Raw genomic sequence first — 22,976 nt, 5'->3', positions numbered from 1 at the left:
TTGCTGGCCTCCCTCCTCGGATCTCCCCTAGGCTAAGATGAGTTTTCTTGGCTGCGGGTGATTCGTTATTAGAGCAAGGTTGGCAGGACCCTCTTCCCCCTTTCCCCTTCTTTCCTTAGTGATGGCCTAGCCATTGCATCCCTGTCCGTCATTTTACATCTGAACGTAGCATAGGTTAGGAAGTGGGGTTAACTCAGTCCCTTGCAGGCCGGCAGTGCGTGACGGCCGGCAAGGGTCTTCTGCTATGAGTGCTGCCCGGACCTCCCTTGGTCTCTCATCCATGTTTGTCTGTAGAGCCAGATGGCATTGGTCAGGAAGCCTGAAGTTATATTCTCCCCTTCCTTTTGTGCACTCTTTCGGGTTGCCGGGCTATGAGGCAGTACAGTCTCTTATCCCGGCATCTATTCTGTTTTTCTTCTAGTGTTTGTACTCTTTTGTTGCCGGCCGGCATTGGTTGTATACCTTTGCCGGCCGGCTATATATCACACCATTGTTCTGCCGGCCGCTACGATTAGTGGCCGGCAGCCGGGTGCTGTTGTTGTTTAGCTGCCGGCCAGCAGTCCCCTGCCGGCTGGCAATAGAAACACACCGAGGTTCTGCTGGCCGCTACGTTTGGCGGCCGGCAGCCGGGTGCATTTGAACCAGCGTTCCTCCACCTTATAGTTTATAAGTAGTATACTTTGGAACTAGTTAAGGTGTGTGCCGGCCGGCACATTACCTTCTATACTGTAGCCAGTATTTTTCAGTATAGTATATACTGTAGGGAGAAAACTATAGTATAATATTTTTTACAACACTAAATTTTTCTAACACTTCTGTGTTGTCTTGCACAGCCCTTTGGTGTAACCTTATAGATAAAGAAAGTGAGTTCTTTCTTGTCTACTATCCAACATTTTAAAATCACTTATTTGGGTGTGAGCTACACCTGTTTCCTCTGGAAATTATTTATTGGTTGCTCTAGAATAGATTAACCATACGATTTTATTATCTGGAAGGTTGCAGCAATTGACTGTGCGGGAAATACAAGTGTGTGTCTTTCCTTTCTAGTTTAGTTATGCTAACCTATGTATATCCAGTGATACGTAGTTCACTTGATACTCATGGAATTTTCTTCTCTTTACAGTAGGACCATACGAAGTGTGGAAGCGTTTTCTGCAACGTCCGCAGCAAGAACTTCTGTGGACATGACTTGTGTAGGAGGCACGCAGAATGCGCAGTCTCCAAAGGTGATCTCCGGTATTGGGAACCGCAGGTATGTACCGTGTGCACAAACCTGATTACTGAGGCTTTTGATTCCCCTAAGACGGTGGAGTCAAGGGACACAGCAAGGGAGAAGCTTCGTACCTGGGTAAGGGGCTTTCAGAAGAACTCTTCTGGGCCCTATCTTCCAAGTGAGAAGATGAGGGCTTACCTTTTCCCCAAGGCGTCAGCTGAGGCAGTGATTCCCCAGCCTCAAGCGGAGATACCGTTGGTTCAGATTCCGGTGGATGCTGAAGTCGCGGACGCCCTGCAGGACATCCAATTGGACGATAGGATGTCGGAGGTGTCCAAGCGTTTCGAAGAGGACCTTCTGGCAGAAGACCAGGAAGAAGAGCAGGCTCCAGACAATGAAGAGGAAGAGTTTGACGAGGTGTCAGCTACTCCGGTTCAGGCCCCTGAACCTATTCCCTCAACATCATCCTCTCTCCCAGATGAGCTGGGAAAGACCCTTTCCTCCATCGTTGGAATGATCCAACAGATGCAGAGGGAAAATAATGAGAAGGCTGCTGCAATGAAGCTGGAGATGCGGAGAATTGCAGCATCATGTGGGCCCCAGAAGAAGCTCAGCGTGAAAGACCTTCCCTTGTGCTCAGATGCCAACCCTTGGAGGTATGCCGAGCACATACCTATGACGACGGGAAAAATCGTCATTTCCGAGAAGTTGGGTTCAGTCCCCCTTGAGGAGGTGGAATTCTGGCCCAGCAAGGAGTCGTATCCGGACTGTTATGTTCGTCTAAGGAAGGAACCAGCCTCAAAAGAAGAAATGGAGCCGAATGAGGTCATAGTTTTGGACCACGCTAAGGCTCAAGCTTTACTGTCAAGCTCGATGAAAGAGAGGGGCTTCACAAACTCAAAGGTACCTGCTTTGAGTAAGAAGCACCCTTCCTTTGTGTCCTCTCCTTCTAGAGCCTTATCCTTTATGCAGAAAGGGTTTACGGCTGTGCTGAAAGCAATAGAGGCAAGTAAGCCATGCCCCTCCTTGGAGGAGTGTAAACCTCTGTCTTTGGCCCTACCCATGGACCACAAGGACTGGAAGGACGTCCATCTTACCTTCTCAGTCGGGAAGTTGGAGGCTGATATTGCCGGACGTCAGTTCGGTGAGAACCTCCCCAAGCTGTCTGACTTTCTTTTGCGCAGGGAGCTTGAGACAAAAGAAAGACTTGCTGCCTCAATGTCTCATCAAACCACTCTAGAGACAATGGCAAGTGACCCCAAGGTCCATGAAATGTTTATGGTAGTGGCTAAGACACACCTAGCCACAGTGACGAAGGACCTTTATAGCTTCGTCAAAGCTAGGAGGGCTTGTAGGGAGTTCGTGTTCGCCTCGGCTGCGGTGACGCACGAGCCAAGGAAGCTAATCTCCTCCAGCATTTGGGGCAAAGACCTCTTCCCTGGTGAAGCGGTCAAGGAGGTTGTAGATAAGGCCGCCACGGAGAATGGAAACCTTCTCCAGAAGTAGGGCCTATCTCTCAAGACAAAGTCTTCCCCGGATGAGGGTCCCCAACCAAAGAGGAAGACTAAGAAGACTAGGCTACCCTCTCGGCCAGCCAGGCCATTCAGACAGCAGCAGCAGCAACAACTTCCTATGCCTACAGTGCCCCAGATGGTGGCGCAAACCCCGACCACGTACCAGTTGGTACCCCAAGCCGCGTTGACGCAGTCTCCGGCATTTAACCCAGCGTTCGAAGGGCAGTCAACTACCTTTCGAGCAAAGCCTAGAGGAGCAGCCAGAGGTTCGTCTAGACGCCCCTCAAGGGGGAGGGGATTCAGGGGTGGTCGCGGTCAAGGAGGCAAGACCTCAGGGCAACAGCAGCCAAAGTGATATGATACCAGTAGGAGGGAGACTTCAGAATTTTCGGGATCGGTGGACCTTCGATCCCTGGGCCCACAGCTTACTCAAGAATGGACTGGGTTGGAGCTGGTACAGCACTCCACCCCCGTGCCCTCAATTTTTCCAATACTCCACCCCCGTTCTGGAGGAGTACGTTCAAGAACTGTTGTAGAAAAGAGTAATTCGAAGAGTAAAGTCCATCAAATTCCAAGGGAGGCTGTTTTGTGTTCCCAAGAAGGACTCAGAAAAACTCAGAGTCATTCTAGACTTGTCGCCACTCAACAAGTTCATAGTGAACTGCAAGTTCAAGATGCTAACACTGCAACACATAAGGACCTTACTGCCGAAGAGGGCATATACCGTCTCCATAGATTTGTCAGACACCTATTGGCACGTTCCAATCAATCGTCAACTCTCCCCCTACCTAGGGTTCAAGCTACATCGAAGACTCTACGCCTTCAGAGCCATGCCATTCGGGCTAAACATAGCCCCATGGATCTTCACGAAGCTTGCGAGCGTAGCTCTCAAACAATTACGCCTAAAAGGAATCCAGGTGGTAGCCTACCTGGACGACTGGCTGGTGTGGGCAGCATCCAATTCAGAATGTTTGCAAGCTTCCCTACAGGTGATCCAGTTCCTAGAGCATCTAGGCTTCAATATCAACAGAAAAAAGTCTCGATTTTCTCCATCTCAAAAGTTCCAGTGGTTGGGAATCCACTGGGACCTAGTGTCACACCATCTCTCCATCCAAGCGAAGAAGAGGAAGGAGATAGCTGGTTCTGTCAAGAGACTTCTGTATTCCGAAAGATATCAAGACGCAAACAGGAGAGAGTGCTGGGTTCTCTCCAGTTTGCCTCAGTAACAGACCCGGTGCTAAGAGCACAGCTAAAGGATGTAACCGGAGTTTGGAGAAGTTATGCATCAAACGCGCAAAGAGATCTGATAAGACCATTACCGCTTCGTCTACGTACGCTTCTCAGGCCTTGGTCCCAAGTCAGGCAACTAAAGAAGTCGGTGATTCTTCAGCCACCTCCCCCCTCGTTGAGTATTCACACAGACGCCTCGAAGGAGGGGTGGGGAGGTCATTCTCATCGGAAGAAGGCCCAAGGAACTTGGTCCAACCTATTCAAGACATTTCACATAAGCTTTCTGGAAGCTATGGCAGTACTCCTTACCTTGATGAAAGTCTCCCCTCGTCGCTCGATCCACATAAGGTTGGTACTGGACAGCGAGGTGATTTTGAGATGATTGAATCGACAAGGATCGAGGTCACCACCACTCAACCAGGTGATGTTGGCCATCTTTCGACTGGCGGAAAAGAAGAAGTGGTACCTGTCGGCAGTTCACCTTCAAGGAGTCCGCAATGTGACAGCGGACGCTCTATCCAGGTTCACACCGATAGAGTCGGAATGGTCCCTAAACGCAGGATCATTCTCCTTCATCTTGAGTCAAGTCCCAGAACTGCAGATAGACCTCTTTGCGACGAAAGACAACAAGAAGTTACCCCTTTACGTGTCCCCGTACGAGGATCCCTAGGCGGAAGCAGTGGACGCGATGTCCCTCGACTGGAACAGATGGTCCAGGATTTACCTGTTCCCTCCTCACAACCTTCTATTGAGGGTCCTCAACAAACTGAGATCTTTCAAGGGAGTAGCGGCAATAGTGGCTCACAAGTGGCCGAACAGCGTTTGGTTCCCTCTGGCATTGGAACTACGGTTGAAGTGTCTACCGTTACCAGATCCAGTTCTGACCCAGCGAGTTCAGAAGTCAACTGTCTGCGCTTCATCACAGAAAACCCGGAACCTGCAGCTCATGATTTTCTCTCCCTAGCGGTGAGAAAACGTTTCGGGATTTCGAAAGACAGTATAGACTTCCTAGAGGAATATAAGTGCAAATCTACTAAAAGGCAATATGAGTCATCATGGAGAAAATGGATGGCCTTCGTCAAGGCGAATAATCCGCAAAAGATCTCGACGGACTTCTGCTTATCTTTCTTCATCCACCTCCATGGTCAAGGGTTAGCAGCCAACACAATATCAACGTGTAAATCTGCTTTGACAAGACCCATTTTATATGCCTTCTAGGTCGACCTCTCTAACGATATTTTTAATAAAATTCCGAAAGCCTGTGCTAGGCTCAGACCATCAGCACCTCCAAAGCCCATTTCATGGTCTCTAGATAAAGTTCTTCATTTCGCTTCGCAGTTGAACAATGAGGAGTTTGCTTTAAAGGATTTGACCCAGAAAATTATTTTCCTGTTTGCACTCACGTCGGGGGCCAGGGTTAGTGAAATTGTAGCCCTGTCGAGAGAGGAAGGTCGTGTTCAGTTCTTGGATGGGGGAGAACTGAACCTGTTTCCAGATCCTACGTTTCTCGCCAAGAACGAGTTACCCACCAACAGGTGGGGTCCCTGGAGATTCTGCCCTCTGAAAGAAGATGCATCTCTATGTCCAGTGGAATGCCTAAAGGTCTATCTTCGTAGAACTTCAGACTTCAGGGGTGGTCAACTATTCAGGGGAGAAACATCAGGCTCAAATTTATCACTGAAACAACTCAGGGCGAAAATCACCTATTTTATTCGCAGAGCGTATCCAGACAGTACACCCGCAGGTCACGATCCGAGGAAAGTTGCCTCATCCTTAAATTTCTTTATTAGTATGGATTTCGAACATATTCGCTCATACACTGGCTGGAAGCCCTCCAGAGTTTTCTTTCGTCACTATGTGAAGCAAGTGGAGCAACTGAAGAGGTCTGTGGTAGCAGTGGTTAGTGTCGTTAACCCTGCTGTTTAACTCTGCGAGGAACAGTGGATTTAATTGGGACGATTAATTCCGGGATGAGTGTGTAGTTACGAACTGTTCTACAAACTAAGTGTTAGGGCACTGGGGTGCCCACATTAACTGTTCCATATTCAAAGGTGAACCTAGCATAAGTGCAGATATGTGTGCTAAGCGTTTCCAACGCTAATGTAACTGATTAATAATACAGACTTTTATGATTTTGATACCTCGGTATGTTAAAAGTGGCGCTAATGTTTTTCTTTCAGATAAACAAGTTTTCTGTTTACTATCATGCTTATACTTATTCAATGGTTATCCTCCTCTTATATATGTATAATTGTTGTTTAACCTGTTTTATTTATTGTTTGTCAATAAACTAGTTCTTTTGAACCTTGCGTCTCCTTCGCCTGTGTCATTTTACTTGAAATAATTTAGCATTACGTTTACTATGTATATTTATCTGGGATAATTCTGATAGATTGTTCCTTTATGCAAGCATTTTTGCATTGGTTTATGCTTTCCCCTATCGGGAGGCTTCCATGCCCTAAGGGGACGGTGGTAGATATGCAAGTTTTCCTCCTACCCGGATATAAACCTTTGTCCAATCCAGTAATGAACAGGGAACTGGTCGATATTTCATATTGACTCAGTGGTTCTTTACAAACTATGCTTTACATGATATAGGGTGAGACCACTATATTGGCTTGTCTGTTATTCATACATAGGTATATGTACTCTTCGAGACTTTTCCAGAGTCTAGTATGACTCTTCCCTTTAGGGGGCAGGAAGCACTAACATGGTCTTTGGTTAGTTGAAAAGATGTATGACGGTAACCTCTTAGGTCTCTAGGTCTAGTTGGCCGGGAAATACCTTCGGGGAGTACGGCACGTTTTGAGAATCCACAGATACAGTAATGCTCTGGTATACTTCCATCAGGACGACCTGGCTTGAGCCCAAAAAACGGATTTTGAGCGAAGCGAAAAATCTATTTTTGAGGGAGATGGCCATGTCGTCCTGATGGACCCGCCCTTCCCTTTTCTTCTAAAAAGGGCTGTAGGTCCCCTCCCTACATACAGTATCTGTAGCACCTCGTGTATCGCTACAAGGAATACAGATGGCGCCGTGAGTGGCGCAATGCACGCTTACGAAACGGGAGAGGAGAGATACCTTGCAAGCGGCTCTCCTTTCTTTCTCGTTTTTCGTTTTCTTGCCAATTGACCCCTTCGAAGTGTTAACTCTGTTCAGGGTGCAGATTGCTATGTGGCGTGTCAAGAATACGTCCTCTGATATTTCGCGATATCCCTGGTTCTTTTATTAGGGATATTCGCTCCAGGAGGTAGAATTCTGGGTACCTTAAGGTAAATTCTCTGGGAATATCGCCGTAGTTATATATACCCAAGGAAGCTACCCTTTAGGACGACATGGCCATCTCACCCAAAAATAGATTTTTCGTGTCGCTCAAAAACCGTTTATTTTTCCATCCACCAGTAATTCTTATTCTTGTTTCCATATCACATTAACTTTTTGGATGTCTATTTTTGTTTTTGTTTTTTCACTCCTGTTTTTAAGTTTTTGCTGCTTCTTTAGTTTCTTTTTATATGGCTCCCTTTTTTATTTCATTCGATACTGGCATTTCATCAATTTTGTTTGTCTTTTATCATCGTAATTTTCTTTTCTTCTAAATTTTCATTCCATTACTCGTTTTTTCTGTTCACCTTTTCACCATCATTAATGTGAAGTAATCAATTTGCGAGATTAATAAAGCCTCATTTCATGGAGTAAGAACGTTAATGCTCTCTGTATCTGATAGCTGTACTGTTCTGCAAATTCTACATTTGTTTTAGAACAGAATTCCAGATGAACTTGGAGAGAGAGAGAGAGAGAGAGAGAGAGAGAGAGAGAGAGAGAGAGAGAGAGAGAGAGAGAGAGAGAGAGAGAGAGAGAGAGAGATCACTGTTGGAATTAGCAAGAGATCCGTGCTTGGTTGCTTCGTTGGCACCTTGGTGAATAAATGAGTGCACCATGATATACAGTATATTAAGAGATACGTAATTCATGAAAGTGAGCGCTTGGAAGGGTGGCTTTTATTCATCCAACAACTTTACATATATCCCCTCTGTAAGTGTCGTACTTAACGAGAGAAAATAGGTTCTTGGCGTATTAGCTGAAAACGGGAATAGTTGGGGAGATGGGAGGAAACTTAGTCCAGATAGATTCTGCTGGGATAAATAGAATTATCTCTCTCTCTCTCTCTCTCTCTCTCTCTCTCTCTCTCTCTCTCTCTCTGTATATATATATATATATATATATATATATATATATATATATATATATATATATATATATATATATATATATATGTATATATATATATATATATATATATATATATATATATATATATATATATATATATATATATATGTATATATATACATATATATATATATATATATATATATATATATATATATATATATATATATATATATATATATAACGGATTTTGAGCGGAGCAAGAAATCTATTTTTGGGTGAGGTGGCCATGTCGTCCTAATGGAAGTTCCTTAAAGTAGTTTCCTAAGGGATATATGGACTACAGTGATATTCCCAGAGAATTTTACCTTTAGGTATCCAAAATTCTAATTCCTGGCGCGAATATCCTTAAAATTTCTTCTAAGGATATCGCAATATTAGCGGACGCATTCTTGACACGCCTCCATAGCAGTGTGTACCCCAAACAGCGTTTTCGCGTCGAGGAGGATGTGGCAAAATAAAAGGGAGCCATCCAAAGGCTATCCCCGCTCTCGTAATACTATTGGGAATACAACAGCGCCATTCCCACGATGGCGGACATTCCTTGTAGCATTGAGCGAGGTGTTACAGATACAGTACCAAGGGAGGATACTGTGAAGATCTTTTCTTTTAGAAGAGATGGGTGGGTCCATCAGGACGACATGGCCATCTCACCCAAAAATAGATTTTTCGCTGCGCTCAAAATCCGTTTTTTGGGCATACCAGAGCATTAGTGTATCTGTGGATTTTTATCAGTGCCTTATCCTTATAGCAACCTTTTCTATGTTCATGGGGACCACATAAGACAAGGGACGTTACCGTTATTCGTCATCATCACTAATCATAATTAATGTTAGTGCTTCCTGCCTCCCACAGGGAAGAGTCATTCTAGACAGTAGAAAAGAGATCTTGAGATTAACATACATAGTATGACCAAATATAAGTACACACTGAATATAAAAATAGTCTCATAGTTGTATATTTTGCTAAAATAACACCAGTGTCTCTTATATCTATTATTTGATGTATACAAATATATGAGGGATACTTGCTTTGGTAAGTTGAAGAACTCTGGCATGTATACATACAATTGTCTGGCGAAAGTGGACGCACTACATTCTAATAGACATTTATTACTAATTAATGACTAAAAGAGATGTTCAGTAAAACGAATGTAGTATGACAATGGGATTATACCTGTAACGAGTACAGAGACTATATTTCCTACTAGAAGGAAGAAATGATGAGTGCCACTCTCAGACTGAAGAAAAATTATAAAACAATTTCTCTTCATAATTCCTGTACTGGTTACTTCTATCTGCACTGTGTACTTCGTACACCGGCACTAGTGCTATCAGTATAATTCCACACCTGGGATTTTGAACAGAGCTAGTGTTATCATGGTAACACTTAATCAAAAGAAGTCACACCTAAGAAGGGTGACCTCTTCTCCCTGTAATTGACAGTCCCAGTCAATTAGCTGTTTATCGTAGAAGTAGACGGCAGGTTAAATATTCTACCTGGCGTCACCACATATTGCTTCAGATCATGGATTTGTCTAGCATACTGTATGTAGAACACTCTGGGTGATTCTCATCCGTTACATGTGCGAGGACATGTGAGGTCCAAAACCATAAACTGTTTACCACAGTAATTAGGGGGCAGGTTTTAATACACTACCTGCCGCCACTACAAAGTGTAATAGTTCATGCACTTGTTTTCCATAGTGTTTGTAAAACACTCTGGATGATTTCCATCCATTGTATGAAGGAAGGGGCTCAAAGTCCATATACTGAAAGAAATTCAGTGATGAAGCAATCTTTCTTGGATCATGACCTGCGGGAGTACTGTCCGGATCCGCTCTACGAATAAAGTAGGTAAGCCTCGCAATTAGTTGTTTTAGGGATAAATTTAATCCAGAGGTTTCTCCTTTAAAGAGCTGTCCTCCCCTGAAGTCTGAAGTTCTACAAAGATAGACCTTTAGACACTCTACAGGACATAGAGAGACATCTTCCTTCAGAGGGCAGATTCTCCAGGGACACCACCTCTTAGTGGGTTGCTCATTTTTAGCGAGAAAGGAAGGATCAGGAAATAGATTCAGTTCTCCCACTTCCGTGAACTGAATGTGACCCTCATCTCTGGATAGGGCCACTATTTCACTAACTCTAGCCCCGGAGGCGATAGCAAACAGAAAAATAACCTTTTAGGTTAGATCCTTAAGAGAACAATCTTCATTGTTCACAGATGAGGCATAATGTAAGACCTTGTCCAAAGACCAAGATAAGGGCTTTGGTGGTACTGCGGGCTTAAGCCTAGCACATGCCTTCGGAATCTTATCCAAGATTTCATTCGCCAGATCCACTTGAAAGGCATATAGGAGAGGCCTAGTCAAGGCTGACTTGCACGTATTTTTCGTATTGGCCACCAGAATTTGGCTATGAAGGTGGACAAAGAAGGACAGACAGAAGTTCATTGAAATTTCTTTCGGTCCTTTTGCTTTGACAAACGCAGCCCACTTTTTTTCCAGGATGACTCATATTGTCTTCTAGTTGACTTGGCCTTGTATTCTTTTAAGAATTCTATATTGCCTTTTGAGATCCCAAACCTTTTTCTAACCGCTAGAGTTAGAAAATCATGAAATGAAGGGTTTGGGTTCTCTGTGATAAAACGAAGGCAGTTAATTTCTGAACCTTCGGAAATATACCTAGGGTCAGAGCTAGGACCAGCCTCATCTAGTCTATCAGCCCCACTAGAGGATCCTCGTATGGGGCTATATAGCGAGGTAGTTTCTTAAAGATGCTCGTGATGAAGAGGTCGAATTGCAGTTCTGGGACTTGTTACCATCTGGGAGGAAATATGTCTGCACCCATGGACCATTCCAACTATCGGTCTGGATCGAAATAGAGTATCCACCATCACATCGTGGATCAGTTGTAAGTGAACTGCTGGTAGGTGCCATCCCTTTAAGGGAGGGATGGGTTACTTCACCAAGACTGAATGAGACGTTCGAATGTGACGTCTTATTATCGCTCCGGTGTCCCAGATCAGTCGTAGGGAGTCTGATCTGTGTGGAGGGGGCTTCCCTACCCATGAAAGGACCAGCAGAGTCTTGGGACTTTCGTGCTCTAATTTCAGTTAGAGAAGCGATTAAAGAGGGACCGATCTCAGTCTTTTTTTATCTCTTCAAGCGTTTGATGCATGTTTTCTCCAAGCTCTTAACGGATCTTTCCGGTGTGCCCTTAGCACCAGGTCTGTCACTATAGCAAACTGGGGAAAGTTTAGCGCTTTTCCTGTTGGCGTTTTGGAATTCCGACTGAATACCTGAGTCTCTTGACAGACCTCGCGAGCCCCTTTTATATTTCCAAAGGAGAGGTGAGTTGATGTGACTGAGGGCTTTGGTGGTTTTTTAACTATCAAAACCCCTGAGCTGGAAAAAGTCGAGACTTCTAGAAGCTTATCTTGCATCCCTGATGTCCCAGGAACCGGGTCATCTCATTGAATGCACATTGGCCGGACACTTCGGGTGCTGCCCACTCCAGCCTCTCGATCAGGTATATTAATACCTGAACTATTTTTAGACTTGACTTTGACGTGACTAGGTTCATCAATCCTTTGAAGATACTTAGGACTGTGAGTCCGACACGTAATTTTCTTAGGATGAATGTTACTCTCTGTAACATGAATTCTAGATAGGAGGAAGGGGGGTGGTTGACTGGAAGGTTCCGAAGGACACCTTTCAGGTCTGACAAGACTAAGAACACCCTTAATTGGAACAAGGTCCATATGTTCAGAAAGATTAACATTCAGAACTTGCTGTTTTTTATGAACTTGTTGAGTGGCGACAAGTTCAGAATGACTCATTGATATCTTGAGTCCTTCTCGTGAACACAAAGCAGCCTTCCCTGGAACTCGATGAGCTATAGTTTTCTTACCACCCGTATGCTCAATAGCTCTCAGGTATACTCCTCCAGGAGGGTTTTGAACTGTAGGAAAAGGTAAGGAAATGATGGTAAGGACATTTCTGTTTCCCATCAATGGCTCATCTTGAATAGGCTTTGGACCGAAGGATCGAAGGTCCTGCAATCCTGAGGGAAAGTTCCTCATAGCCGAAGCGTCTTTATGCTTCGAGTAGTCAGTAGGCTTAGACTTTTGACCATCTACCTGTAGCACCGTGGTCACTGGAATAGTGGGATATTGTTGAGCAGCTCGGATATTTCCAGCATTTCCGATCTTCTTTTTAGGTTGGGGACCCACAACCACAGAAGATTTTCTCTTTGAAGGAATGCCTCATTTTTGGAGAAGACCTATGTTCTCCATAGTGGCGTTCTTAATTACTGCCTTAGTGACCTCGTGTGGGAAGAGGTCTTTACCCCAGATGTTGGAAGATATTAGCTTCCTTGTTTCGTGTTTTACTGTTGCACCAGCGAACACAGATTCTCTACATGCTCTCCTAGCCTTCATAAAGGCGTAAAGGTCCTTCACCAAGATAGCATTTGGGCTATGACCATGAGCATGTCTGCGGTACTTTCATAGGTTGAACACAACTCTATGTAGTTTTGTATAGAAAGGGATGTCGCAAGTCTCTCCTTTGACTCCTGTTCATTACACAAGAGCAACTCAGACAATTTAGGGAGACATACCTTGAATTGTCGACTTGCGACGTCCTTGTCTAATTTTCCTACTGAAAATGTCAAATGGACTTCATTCCAATCCTTTTCCTGTCCGGGGAAAGCTGGTGACAAAGGCTTGCACTCATCGAGTGAGGGACATGGCTTACCCGCCTCTACTGCTTTGGCAACAGAAGTAAATGCCTTCCCCATAAAGGGGAATGAGAGTGAAGTAGGAGCAAGAAAGGAAGGGTGTCCGTTATTCAGTGAGAATACCTTTGACTCTGAATAACCCGCCTTTCTTAGACTACCTGAAAGGATAGTCTGTGCCTTATCATGGTCGAGAATCAAGACCTCCTTTGATTCCGTTCCTTTTCTTGACTTTGGTTCGTACTTCATTCTAACCCAACAATTAGGGAAAGCATCAAAGCTTGGCCAAAATAGAATTTTGTCCAAAGGAACAGCACCTATTTTCTCTGAGATGCAGAGAGTGCCATTTGAAATCGCCATCTGCTCCGCAAACCTCTAGGGATTGGTTATGGAGCATGTTGGTAGGTCTTGATTCATGGGTCGCTTGACTGACCCCTGGGAAACGACAAGAGAAACTTTACGAGGATCTATCTTGCGTTTTACTTCCTGCTTTTCGTTCTGTTTACGAAAGCTCTCTATTTGATTTTTCAGCTGGATACATAATTGTACCACATTATCCATATTAGGGGTAGACGACGAAGATGTCGACATCGATGGCTCTAAAGATGGCATAGGTGGAGGAAATTCCAACGCAACATTTTCCTCCTCTACCCTGGGGCATTTTTTGCCCTTAACCCTGGATAGATACGGTGGGTCGTTCGCGACCCTGAGCGTAAAAAAAAAACAGGTTTTTCTCACGTGACTCACCCCCGTGACTGAATTTGTGGGTGATCGACCTGCAGGAGGTGTCTCCCCTACACGCTCTAGTAGTGTCCAGATGTGCATTGCTGTAGCTGTACTCCTTCCCCGATTTCTGAGACGCGTCGGGGTCGAGCGCGACCGAGTTTACCCTTCTAAGGTAGTTTGCATAATTATCAAAGTTATTACGTATTATGAAATTGTCGTAGAATGGTGCAACTTGTATAGGTTATCAGTTGTGGAAAGTCTTGGTGGATTGTTTGGCTACCATGTGCATGATTTTTTTTTTAGTTAAAATGTCGTTCATCACCACGAGGACCATTTTACCGCGAGTGCCCCTTTTTCATTTTTTTTCATTTTTTTGCCAAGTCATTTTTCCGTAAGATATTGCCAAATAGTGTCGTAAAACTTTTGCTTGTTTAGTGTTGGAAAGTGTGTCTAGATGATCTGGCTACCCATGCGTGACTTTGTTTTTGTCAGATACGACGTAGTTATTGGTATATTGGGTATTTAACTGCGGTTACCAATTTCTGTTTTTTTTCAATATTTGTAAAAATTACTACGTAGTAAGGAATTGCCGTATATTATTCATTTTTTTTTCATGTTTATGTGTTAGACAGTGTGCCTTGATGGTTGGGCTAACACGTGCATGTCTTTTTTTTATCTGAGATGCCGTATATTAGAATGTCGGGCATTTTACCGCGAGTGCCCCTTTTTCATTTTTTTTCATTTTTTTCCCAAGTCATTTTTCCGTAATATATTGCCAAATAGTATCGTAAAACTTATGCTTTTTTAGTGTTGGAAAGTGTGTCTAGATGATCTGGCTACCCATGCATGATTTTGTTTTTGTCAGATACGACGTAGTTATTGGTATATTGGGTATTTAACTGCGGTTGCCAATTTCTGTTTTTTTTTTCAATATTTGTAAAAATTTACTACGTAGTAAGGAATTGCCGTATATTATTGATTTTTTTTTCATGTTTATGTGTTAGAAAGTTTGCCTTGATGGTTGGGCTAACACGTGCATGTCTTTTTTTTATCTGAGATGCTGTATATTAGAATGTTGGGCATTTTTCCGCGAGTGCCCCTTCTTATTTGTTTTGCATTTTTTTGCTTAGTCATGTTACCGTAAGGAATTGGCAAGTAGTGTCGCAAAACTTATATTTTTATAGTGTTGGAAAGTGTTTTTAGATGATCTGGCTACCCATGCCTATTTTTTTTTTAGCCAGATATGGCGTATATATAGTAGTGTTCGATTTTCCTGTGATTGCCATTTTTTCGTTTTTTCCCATTTCTTTCAAAATTACTACGTACTAAGGAACTATCACAGAGTAATGATTCATTTATATGTTTATTTGTCGGAAAATGTGCCTTGATGGTTTGCCTAGCACGTGGCTGAATTTTTTTTTTCTGAAATGCCGTATATTAGAATGGCCATTTTTCCACGAGTGCCCCTTTTTATTTGTTTTGCATTTTTTTGCTTAGTCATGTTACCGTAAGGAATTGGCAAGTAGTGTCGCAAAACTTATAATTTTATAGTGTTGGAAAGTGTTTCTAGATGATCTGGCTACCCATGCTTATCTTTTTTTTTTAGCCAGATATGGCGTATATATAGGTATGTGTTCGATTTTCCTGTGATTGCCATTTTTTCGTTTTTTCCCATTTCTTTCAAAATTACTACGTACTAAGGAACTATCACAGAGTAATGATTCATTTAGATGTTTATTTGTCGGAAAATGTGCCTTGATGGTTTGCCTAGCACGTGGCTGAATTTTTTTTTTCTGAAATGCCGTATATTAGAATGTTAGCCATTTTTCCGCGAGTGCCCCTTTTTATTTGTTTTGCATTTTTTTGCTTAGTCATGTTACCGTAAGGAATTGGCAAGTAGTGTCGCAAAACTTATATTTTTATAGTGTTGGAAAGTGTTTCTAGATGATCTGGCTACCCATGCCTATCTTTTTTTTAGCCAGATATGGCGTATATATAGGTATGTGTTCGATTTTCCGGTGATTGCCATTTTTTCGTTTTTTCCCAATTCTTTCAAAATTACTACGTACTAAGGAACTATCACAGAGTAATGATTCCTCTAGATGTTTATTTGTCGGAAAATTTTGTTTACTTCTTTTTTGATTGAATATCATCAAATTTTTTTAGCTAAAATATTATATTGTTTTACATTTTTTTATTCGATTTTATTTCCCTTCAAAAAAATTTTTTGGGTCAGAATTTTAATTTTATAGTCGTAAAATAATCGACAATTATCCAGCAACCCACCATACAATTTTTATGCATATCCAATAATAATTAGATTAGTAAATAACACCTTGAAATTGACATACCCTTCCTACATTTCAAGTGGCAGATTAGGGAGTCTGAGTCAGTGTGGTTGGCGGCCATTTTGTGGACATATCCGAAGCGTAAGCTGCCCTATCTATATATATTCTTGTTCCCTATAGAATTTGTGATATTTTGGTATATTTTTACCTGCATAAATATCATATTATATATTAAATATATGTATTTTTATACGAAATTTCTAAGTACTCAAAAAATTACCTTTAGATATGGCCCCTGATATAAATGTAATTTACAAAATAATGAAGATTTTTTTACATATTTCTATTTTAGGATAACATATGTTTATTCCCTAAAAAAATTAGCCACTTCCTATTTCATTTGGGTACCCAAAAAAATTCATGATATGGACAAATTTTTTTGGCCAAAAAAAGTTACCCTTTTTTCTCATTTCAGATCTTCACCTCCATGGGTCTGACTTCATCCAAAATACATCAAGATGTGTCCTAAACATTCAAGAATCAATTCCTAAAAGGATTTGTGTATATATGTATAAACTTTTTTTTTATGAATTTCTATGTCAGGTCTTTTTTTTCTACTTAATTTTTTAAAATATTTATAATAAATAGTTTTTCTGCAGATGAGTAGTATTTATCTTTACAGTTGTTTTAAGCATTCATTGAAGTTTTTTTGGCAAAAGAAAAAAGGAGGTTACTGCAAAAACTGATTTTTCAAGAATTTCTTTTGGCGTCGGGGTCGTTCGCGTCCGAGTATACCCTTAAAGGGGTGTCCGAGGAGCGTACCTATCCAGGGTTAATCCCAAAGGTTTTCTGGCCGTCAGGGGATGTAGTTGGCTCCTGAGGCACTACTGTTTCCTCACTTGCTTCCGGGAATAGTAGCTTACGCATCCTATCATTAGGTAGGAAAGGTCCCGGAGAGATCTTTTGAAAGCCTCTCACCCAGTTATGTAATTTATAATGAGCTGTATCCCTAGTCTCTGTAGACTTGGGATTTTCAAAACCTTCGGACATTAATGTCTGACATATATTGCAAACCTATGGGTTCCAATAATGTAGGGATCCGGAAATAATATTGCAAGGGGCATGAAACCTGCAAGTATTATGACCGTAAAAAATACTTACTCTTGGCCTTGCAGAGGACTGCAGCACAAGGTATCTGGTGTTCCTCCTGAAAAGAAAGGAGAACCAAATGAGTATACAATGGATTATCTCCTTGACAATCAACATGCAAATGTCCTTTACAATAGAGTAGCTTAGGATAGTAAGCTATAAAGGGATAGTAGGAGATACATACTTGTGTACACCTGTGAGCAAATGCTGTTGCCTCCCCTCAGTATTAACTACATGGAGATTTCTCTTTTGAGTAACTCCAAGTAGAAGGACTCTTACCCCTAGGGGTAGAGAAGTATCAAATCACTGTCCCAAAATAATGTCAATACTGTGGGGTCAGGATTACTGATTCTCGATCAGAATATTGAAGAAAACTATTCATTCAATATATGAACGGTACCTGCGGAACGTTCGTACAAAGGTACCCAAGGTATGTCAGAAAATACTACTGTATACTGGTACTGTAGTTTTCTAATTGCAGTAAGTCTATATTGCAATTTACTGGCTACTGTACATCATGTAATGTAGTCTAGTCATTATGCTGCCTTCATAGTAGCATATGAGAATATGGTCCATTTAGCATGAAGCCAGCTGGACTAGGAAAATAAAGACATATATTTGTATATCCCACTCAGCCTATTTGCTGTAGTCTCCCTATTAAAATATAGAGTTTCCTGATCAGGGAGACTCAAGGAAAAAGGTTCTACCCTTTAAGGGTTAGGAGCGTATTACTCCTGCCTTGAAGTGTTTAATATTGTAGGGTAATCCTAATACTGATATCTAATCAGGATATTGAAGAAATCATATTCATTCAATATAGAATTGGGCTCGGCAAATGTCTGTGTTGGATATCCAAAATATATTGGAAATAACTACCAGTATAAACTATATAGTAGTTTTCTATACCGCAGATATACTGGCTACCTGTATAATATATACAGTAGTTCAGCCGGCATGTAGACGGCATAGCTAGGTCTTGCCGGCATACCCGGCATGCTAGCTAGAGCGAGAGAGAGAGATAGCATGGAAAAAAGGCTACTCCTTACTGTCAATGTATACAGTAATTAAGGAGGTAAAAGTCTAATTTGACTGCCTTTCTCCAGAAAGAAGGTTCTAATAGAAGGGGAGAATGTACCATTCAGGCTTCCATGCAGCTACAGTACTATTGCCGACAAGGTACCGCCGATACACTGCCGGCCGGCAAGTCCAACAATACCAGTACAGTCGGCGTGCTGCCAACTGAGTCAGCACTATCTGTGCCGGCCTGGCCAGCAGTACCCCGGCAACAGGACCTGTAGCAGCAGTCCAAGGGAGGACTGAAGAACCTTGGGAACAGAAGGGACTTCCCACTCACGGCCATCATAGTCGCCGGCAGCCGCCAGCTACCGGCAGCCATCTTGGCTGCCGGCTGGGCCGGCAGTTGCCGACAGATGAAGTGGTTGGCGGCTGTATGCTCTGCCGTCAGCCAAAGTCATGGCTAGAGAGGGAGTCTGGCTGGCTCCGGCAACCTACCGGCAAAGATAAGGTTGCAAGATGCCAGCCTAAAGAAAGACAATGGTTCAGCCATCAAAAGTGGACAGAGGGGTAGGGAACAGGGTCCTGTAACGAGTGTGAAAATACTGGCAAAAATTTTCAGTCCTTCCACCTGATAAAAGAAACTCTATTTCAGTATCGGCAGAATCCCAGGGAACAGGAGAGACTCAGTTCTCCATCCCAGAGATTGCCGACACAGTTAAGGGGATGGCGGCACTGCCGCCTCCTCTCAACAAAGAAGAGACAGAGTTTCAGTGCCACATATCCTAGGCTAAAGAAAATTACTCTCCAGCCCAGAGTACTGTGGCACAGGACTACTCTTTTAGTCGCAAGGAGAAGATGCTATCCTACCATAACTTCAAGTGCGGCTAATGAGGGCTAGCCTCCATTGCCGGTCACCTAGCCGGCAGGGGAATGATGGTATCCTACAACCCATTCGTCCTGCCGGCAGGTCGCCGACATAAGACTAAATACTCTGACATTCTGACTAAATCCCAAAACCTGATGGTACACCACAACCAACGGTTAAGGGAAGAGGCAGGAAAAACCCTAAGTTAGCCATGTCTGGATAAAATTCAAGGCACGGCTATTAGGGTTGTAGCCTGACGCTACACTCAGAGGAAAGAGATTACCCTTAAATCTTCGAAGAGACGTGTAATGTTTCATAACATTCTAGGAGGTATCAGTCTCCACTGAATGAAAACAATACACGAGGGTAACCGAGGAATGTCTGAACTCATAGTAAAACGTCTAGATTAGGTTACCTAGACTAGACGAGATCTCGGTTACCTAAATCACCGAAACTCTAACTATACGATCGACAGATAAAAAGGAAAAAATTATTATGCACATTATCAAATCTTTACAAGAATAATTGCCTGAATAGCTGAATAATTAAAATAATTAAATAAGGCTATTTAAAACTGGACGTCGTTCTGCTATCTAAATAACACATGCCTAACGAACAACGACGCTATGGCGCCTCCAGAAACTGGCCTAGCTCTTAGGCACAATAAAATACTCTAATTTCATTGTGAAACAGGAGCTAGAATATACTCATATTAAAGACCCGATACTCAACTTTCCAGAGGCGGAAGAAGATGGAGAAAGCATAATAATAATCCTGTAAAACGATCGAAAAGCTAGATCACCTGGGAATACCACCGAGCGGAATCGCTACATAAAAAGGAATGTCCGCCATCGTGGGAATGGCGCTGTTGTATTCCCAATAGTATTACGAGAGCGGGGATAGCCTTTGGACGGCTCCCTTTTATTTTGCCACTTCCTCCTCGAAGCGAAAGCGCTGTTTGGGGTGCAGACTGCTATGGAGGCGTGTCAAGAATGCGTCCGCTGGTATTGCGATATCCTTAGGAGAAATTTTAAGGATATTCACGCCAGGAGTTAGAATTCTGGATGCCTAAAGGTAATATTCTCTGGGAATATCACTGTAGTACATATATCCCTTAGGAAGCTACTTTAAGGAACTTCAATCAGGACGACATGGCTTGAGCCCAAATATATATATATATATATATATATATATATATATATATATATATATATATATATACATTATATATGTATATATACATATATATATATATATATATATATATATATATATATATATATACATATATATATATATATATATATATATATATATATATATATATGTATGTATATATATATATATATATATATATATATATATATATGTGTATATATATATATATATATATATATATATATATATATATATATATATATATTATATATATATATATATATATATATATATATATATATATATGTATATATATATATATATATATATATATATATATATATATATATATATATATATATATATACATACATATATATATATATATATATATATATATATATATATATATATATATATATATATATATATATATATATATATATATGGCTATCTTTCTTTCTTTCTCACTCTATCTTTCTCTCGTTCTCTTTGTTTCTATCTTTCTTTCACTTTTCTTTCTCTTTATCTCTTTTTTTATTGTCTGTCGCTCATTCTTTCCTTTTTTATCTCTTTCTCTCTCGCTTTATTTTTATCTTTCTCTCTCTCTCGCTTTATTTCTCTCTCTCTCTCTCTCTCTCTCTCTCTCTCTCTCCTCTCTCTCTCTCTCTCTCTCTCTCTCTCTCTCGCTTTATTTTTATCTCTCTCTCTCTCTCTCTCGCTTTATTTTTATCTCTCTCTCTCTCTCGCTTTATTTTTATCTCTCTCTCTCTCTCTCTCTCTCTCTCTCTCTCTCTCTCTCTCTCTCTCTCTCTCTCTCTCTCTCTCTCGTTATGGGCATGCATAAAGAAATACAACTAAGGAAATGTCTAATTTTTTAACTTTTTTTTTTTTTAATCGTGTTGTCATTGAGAAGAGAAGGTCTAAAGATACTCAGGTCAAACAAGGCTGGTATGATACTTAAGCAGTAGAGGTTCATAAATAACAGCACAATCAAGTGTTACCAATAAAGACCGAACCCTAAAAAGCATAAAAGCAATTGGTCTCCTTGTTATAGCGAAATAAAATGTTTGATTAAAGTCGTTTTCTATAAATCACTTTTATGGCCTAAGATTAGTCTGAATTTTTATTTCCAGGTTAGAAACTGGCATGAACTATTAGATGAGGACAGTATCGGAATCTATTACACTTACATATTTATTCAGTTACATATTTATAATTCTTCTGTATAATAATTTTTCTCGTTATAGTTAAATATCTAACTCCTATTTTTATATAGCTCAAAATTATTTGGGGGATAATATCTTTAATGCCTTTTACATAATCACCTCTCTTAGCGAATGTACAGTCAATTTTGTGTATCCAAATGTAAAAGTAAGACAGTTTCAGCTTTTTAGGTATTTTCTTCTTTCGAAATTCAAAATTGACCAATGCATCAAGATGGACCCAGATTCTGCTAATAGACTTTTGTTTTGGGCATAAATCATTGCTCAGATTTTGGCGGAAAATAATTTTATTGAGTTTCAAATCACTCAACGTTGGGATAGAAAAAAATTTTAATGTAAGAAAAACCATTATGAAAATGCCATAGATATGCCAATATCCATTTTAAGATTTTAAGCGTACTTTTAAGGCAGAAAAATTATTATCAATAATTCTACACTTTATCTAGACTTATTCTCTTATTCATTATCGCCTGTAAAAAAACATTTAATAAAGGAATGATGTTTTTAAATCATTCCTGTATTTACTGTAATTTTAGTGATTTGGTGTTTGAAGTAGGAGACAATAGTTAAAGGTTCAATCTTTCCCATTTCTAATAATTCTAATATGCTTTCTATCATTTCAATTAATTAATTTTTTTATTTTTTATTAAAATTTTACTTATAAAAAAGATTTAACACATTTGGATTTGAATTTTACTTATTTCTGAACTAATTCAATTGTCAGTCTCTATTTAGATTTTGTTCAATCACGTTTAAATTTTCTTACGACAATACAATTTCTTGTTTTCCTATTATATCCTAATCAGTGCCACTTAGTTTCACTAATTCCAATTGAACTTCACTCATTTTAGTATGATTTTGTTAGTTCAATTCAACTATTCCTTCCTCTCTAATTTGACATATTCCATCTGAATTTCTTATATTCCAATTCAGTTTACTAACTGAATTTCAGTTCTGTTCATCGTTATTAAATTTTACCCTCTCTATATAATTCTATTCATACTAATATAAAATTATCTTTTTAAGTACATTTATACCAGTTCCCATTACATTTTGACTTATCAAAATAAATGCTTCCTTAGAGGAAAGACAAACCCAGGTTCAATGATAATTTTAGACATCCATATTTAAAGAAGCAGGAGACCTATCATCTTTGGGAAGGTAAACAGAACAGATTTGACTACTTGGAATAGATAAACTAAGCTAAGAAAAGAAACTCGTTCTGGTACCACTTATGAGCATGATTGGAGGGCTGCCCTTAAATTTGCACTTTTTGATTTATACGTAACAGTTCCTCCTTTATTCAAACCCGATGGCTCTGTCACTCACTGTCAATAGAGAAAGGCAATCCTTTTGGCTCTTCGGCAGTAAGCAGAATAATGAGATACTCATTCTTCCAGATTCTTTTTATCCTGAGCCTAAACTATTTAGTTTATCTTGTTGGTCCTATAAAATTAAAGCTCTCTAGATAGAACTTGATGCAAATATTGGTGTAGACCCGAAAGATTTTTTTTTTCATAAATACTGCGATTTCATTGCTTATACCTTATCTGTTAATTTCTGCAACTTAGCATGAAGAAGTTTTTTAGCAATTGTTGGAGAACTGGTAATGTTACTTCAATGG

The sequence above is a fragment of the Palaemon carinicauda genome, chromosome 26, assembly GCF_036898095.1.
Source record: "Palaemon carinicauda isolate YSFRI2023 chromosome 26, ASM3689809v2, whole genome shotgun sequence".
NCBI lineage: Eukaryota > Metazoa > Arthropoda > Malacostraca > Decapoda > Palaemonidae > Palaemon > Palaemon carinicauda.
The sequence above is the reverse complement of the archived record's forward strand: the minus strand, read 5'-3'. Positions refer to the sequence as shown.